Source organism: Microcaecilia unicolor, chromosome 7 (assembly GCF_901765095.1).
Source record: "Microcaecilia unicolor chromosome 7, aMicUni1.1, whole genome shotgun sequence".
NCBI lineage: Eukaryota > Metazoa > Chordata > Amphibia > Gymnophiona > Siphonopidae > Microcaecilia > Microcaecilia unicolor.
Window position 1 is genome coordinate 112,745,641 of NC_044037.1, and position 5,511 is coordinate 112,751,151.

Below are 5,511 nucleotides of genomic sequence, written 5' to 3' on the forward strand. Positions count from 1 at the left end.
TAATCTGTACAGGTCCTAGTTCAGATGTTTCCAGATGTCTAAATCCTGCAAAGCATCCCATGCAAAAACTGATATTCTCCGCAGGGCCAACTGTAAGAAGCTCTCCTTGGATTCTACTGCACCTTGCAGGCTTCAAGGGAACAATCACTCACTTATACTTGGTAGAGACATCTTTAGAGAATCCAACAATGTCATGGTTCTGGCCAGCATTACAAAGCTGTGAATTCTGTAGTAGGAACTATCCTTTTCAAGATAGGATCATATGTTTTTGAAAACTTGTATTTCTTGAAAGATATGTTAACAGACAGAAGTAGGAAAAGCTCTGACTCAACCCAAACCCTGCTTACCAAAACACAGGACAAGGCCCTAATGAGGGTTGAACTCATGACCCCTGGTATACAAAACCAGTGCTCTTACCACTGAGCTACAGAGCCAATAGGCAAACAGAGCTTGTGATTACTTTCTCCACAGTATACACATTTCCCCACTCCAGCTTCTGATTCACTTTTTAATTTATTTCCTAAAAGTAGCAAAGAAATATTATTTGAATATGGAAGAAACCAATGACACGCCCTGCTAACGTATTATTCTCACTCTATGCATTCTCTAGTCACAAATATAAACTTTATATTTCATGAGTCAAACAAGAGCAATGCAAACCAGTTCTGGTTCATCACATTTAACTGTGCATCCAGTAAAGAGAAACGGCAATGATTATGCACTGAGGAGAGGCTGGATGTGTTCGGGGTGAAAATTAGCAGAGAATGAGAAAAACAAATACTTATTATTTTCGGCACTTTAATGAGCAATATTCTACTGAAAAGAGAACTCAGTGTCTCCACAACATAGAGAAAGTTTCCAGAGCAAAATTGATTCAAAAAAGGGAAAAAGAATCATCTAATAATGCTGTCATATGGGGGGAATGGATTAGAAAAGCGTAGAAACTTCTAATTTCTCCTCAACATTAAAAGCAATTGCCCTTTTCCATAGGAAAGTGATCAGCCAGAATGGAGCTTGATTGCGAGATCGTCCTCACCAAATAGCACTGGATTTGGTGGAGTAGTCCAGAAGGCAGAGAATAAGGACCAAAGCACAGAATGAAGTTCCAAAACTTACCATATGCATCTGAGGGGTGTGTATTTGCTTCTAATGATATGGGAAAGGTCAGCCATGTTTCTCATGATGTTTCATATTATTTTTAACCCGAAACTATAGAGCTCAATAGGCACCTACTCCTTCAACAGAAGCCTATTGAGGGTATAAGTAGCACCTATTCCTTCAACAGGCACCTACTGAAGTTTCTCACAGGAGCCTATTGAAGAATAGCACGCTGACAGTGTACACTATTGCATGAAAATGGACAGCATTCATAAAATAGCCCTGAAGTCAAAATTTGAAAAGAAATGCATAAAACGAAAGAAAATCCTAAAACTCACAATCGAGACAGAAAAAAAGATGCCTTCTTTGTGTAACTGAAAAAAATGGAGGAGGAGACATGCTATAAATGTGGTGATAGTGAATCAAATTTGGGAGATGAATGAAGCAGGATTCCTAAAGGCTCTTCTGGTCTGGTACTTACACATTTGTCAGCCACTGGAGAAAAATGAACTGAGAAGGCTCTTGAGGTCAAATATTAGGCAACGTAAACTTACATGAGCATAAATGAAGTAGCTCATATCAATGTGATGTGCCATTATTCATCAAAGCTAGCACAGAAATGACTGAAATGGTGTTCTACTTTCGAGATGCCTGTTGTGATCCCTAGATGGGGACCAAGGTGTCATCTCATGGGCTGACCTTTCTTTCTCAAGATTAATTTGTTAAGTGACAGTGTTAGGTTCTCTGGGAGGAAATCCTATTAACGCTGAAGATCAGGTATCCTCCCTAGGTAGCATCAGAGAAGGAGATTTATTTATTTATTTATTTATTTACTTATGTTTGAAGGAGGAGGTCAAACTACTGGCAGAGGCTGGTGCTATAGCCAGCAATAAATTATGAGCAGAGACGTTCAGTCAGTGTAACACCCAAAGTAACCATTGAATTAGAGCATCTAAACTCCATGGTTTGTTTAATGAATCTGAGAGGGATGTGCATTCATTAGTGCACATTCGATTGGCTAGTGTACCTGTATTCCTAGAGTGTAAGTTACATTAATTTAAAGTGCGTTGACTTCGAATGCTCATTTTTTAATGCACATTCTAAAATGGTTATAAAAGCGAACGTGTGAAAAGAACAAAAAAGATATCTGAAAATCAGTGCAAACAGCCAGCAAACCAAAAGTGTTTGTACTGTACACTTCCCTAGGATCTGAAATCCAGAAGAAAATGCCAAGATTTGCACGCATTAGTAAAGCAGCCCACTGAAGTGTTGCACTTCCCTCAATAAGATCTTGGCATGAAAGCCATATAGGCATTGCCTTTAAGCTTTTCCCACTAAAATCCACCAAACCAAGGGATGACAGGAAAGTGTAGCTATCAGAGAGTATGAAATGTATGAAGAACGCTAATAGTAGCAGAAAGGAAGCACTGGACCTGAATAGGATAACACAGAGTACGTTCATTAAGGGAAGGAGTTGGCTATGAGTGACAGCAAGCTGCAAAATATAAGGTGCTAGCCTTCAGTTAAGGAAGCAGACACTGACAAGAAGAAGCAAGCTAGGCCCTGATGAGAATTGAACTCATGACCCCTGGTTTACAAGACCAGTGCTCTGCCACAGGTTAAGTATCTCCTTCTCCTCTGGTTACTTGGAGAGAGCACTACTTACAATCGTTTTTCAAAAACATACTTCTCAGAAAATAAAGTCACTGGCCTTTCTTTCCCCCTTTTGGTTTTTCATGTCTTTTTTGCTTAGCTATTCCCCAAAATAGATATCCAAGTATTCCCCCTCTTTCAATAGAAATGTGGGGGGGGGGGGGTTTATGCACATGTGGCAGAAGTCCTTTCTGTCCATTTGCTGCCTTTCTTGCTTAGTGAGCATCAAAAGAACTCTGGAAACACAGAGCATTACTAAGGCTTTCCAGGAAAGAGCCAAAACTTAGAATGGGTGCCCTTCCACATTTCAATGTTTAGGGGAAAGGAATGTAAAGATTACAAAAAAAGGTATAAGCCCAAACTACCAAGTTTCAGTCTTACGGCTCATTTTCAAAAGACGTCGACAGCACTCTCAAAGTTCAGCCAAATGTTTCAGGCTGGTGAGCTGATCTTTCCATTTCTTCGGTTCCTATATTTAAGATGGAGACGTTATTGGGAAAGAGGCGCATTTGTAAGCAAACATAGAGATGTTCTCTTAGCTACTGCAAAAATAATCATTTCATCTCCGTCAAAAATTATTCAAGAAATTCTTTTCTACGATCGTATGAAGGTCTACTTAGAAAAACACAAGAGTCTGGGTAAATGTCATGCAAGAGGGAAGAATAAAGCATGTGCAGAAAAGTCACGGATTATGCCAATCTGTACAGGTCCTAGTTCAGATGTATCCAGATGTCTAGATCCTGCAAAGCATCCCATGCAAGCAATGATATTCTCCGCAGGGCCTACAGGCTTCAAGGGAACAATCGCTCACTTATACTTGGTAGAAAAGTCCTTAGAGAATCCAACAATCTCATGGTTCTGGCCAGCATTACAAAGCTGTGAATTCTGTAGTAGGAACTATCCTTTTCAAGATAGGATCATATGTTTTTGAAAATTTGTACTACTTGAAAGATATGTTTACAGACAGAAGTAGGAAGAGCTCTGACTCAACCCAAACCCTGCTTACCAAAAAAACAGGACAAGGGCCTGATGAGGGTTGAACTCATGACCCCTAGTTTACAAAACCAGTGCTCTTACCACTGAGCTACAGAGCCAATGGGCAAATAGGCCTTGTGATGACTTTCTCCATAGTATACACATTTCCCACTCCAGCTTCTGATTCAATTTTTAGTTTATTTCCTAAAAGTAGCAAAGAGATATTATTTGAATATGGAAGGAACTGATGACACCCCATGCTAACGTATTATTCTCACTTTTTGCATTCTCTAGTCACAAATATAAAGTTCATATTTCGTGAGTCAAACAAGAGCAATGCAAACCAGTTCTGGTTCATCACATTTAACTGTGCGTCCAGTAAAGAGAAACGGCAATGGACTGCAATAATTATGCACTGAGGAGAGGCTGGATATGTTCGGGTGAAAACTAGCAAAGAGAATGAGGAGAAAAACAAATACTTATTATTTTCGGCACTTTATTGAGCAATATTCTACTGAAAAGAGAACTCAGTGTCTCCACAACATAGAGAAAGTTTCCAGAGCAAAATTGATTCAAAAAAGGGAAAAAGAATCATCTGATACTGGCTGGCATATGGGGGAAATGGATTAGAAAAGCATAGAAACTTGTAATTTTTCCTCAACATTAAAAGCAATTGCCCTTCTCCATAGGAAAGTGATCAGCCAGAATGGGGCTTGAATGCGAAATAGCACTGGATTTGGTGGAGTAGTCCAGAAGGCAGAGAATAAGGCCCAAAGCACAGAATGAAGTTCCAAAACTCACCATATTCATCTGAGGGATGTGTATTTGCTTCCAATGATATGGGAAAGGTCAGCCATGTTTCCCATGATGTTTCATATTATTTTTAACCCAAAACTATAGGGGGAAAAAACCCTTAAAATTGCATTTTTATCAATTGTAGTATGCACTATTACTCAACAGGCACCTATTGAAGAGCTCAATAGGCACCTACTCCTTCAACAGAAGCCTATTGAGGGTATAAGTAGCACCTATTCCTTCAACATGTGCCTACTGATGTTCTGAGTTGAGGCCTAATCCTATTCCTTCAAAATGCGCCTACTGATGTTCTGAGTTGAGGCCTAATCCTATTCCTTCAACAGGCACCTACTGAAGTTTCTCACAGGTGCCTATTGAAGAACAGAGCGCTGACAGTGTACTCTATTGCATGAAAATGGACAGCATTCATAAAATAGCCCTGAAGTCAAAATTTGAAAAGAAATGCTATAAATGTGGTGATAGGGAATCAAATTTGGGCGATGAATGAAGCAGGATTCCTAAAGGCTTTTCTGGTCTGGTACTTACACATTTGTCAGCCACTGGAGAAAAATGAACTGAGAAGGCTCTAGAGGTCAAATATCAGGCAACATAAAGGTTTGAGAAATTACATGAGCATAAATGAACTAGTTCAGATGTTTCCAAATGTCTAGATCCTGCAAAACACCCAATGCAAACAATGATATTTTCCGCAGGGCCTACAGTAAGAAGCTCACCTTGGATTCTACTGCGCCTTACAGGCTTCAAGGGAGCGACCACTCACTTATACTTGGTAGAGAAGTCTTTAGAGAATCCAACAATCTCATGGTTCTGGCCAGCATTACAAAGCTGTGAATTCTGTAGTAGGAACTATCCTTTTCAAGATAGGATCATATGTTTTTGAAAACTTGTATTTCTTGAAAGATATGTTTACAGACAGAAGTAGGAAAAGGTCTGACTCAACCCAAACCCCACTTACCCAAAAACTGGACA

General features: G+C 39.6%; 1 non-coding gene across 1 annotated transcript; it reads right to left on the reverse strand.

The window, feature by feature from the left end:
• Positions 1-361: 361 nt before the first annotated feature.
• Positions 362-434, reverse strand: TRNAT-UGU. Its single transcript has one exon. It is a non-coding gene; the product is annotated as a tRNA-Thr (tRNA).
• Positions 435-5,511: the final 5,077 nt, after the last annotated feature.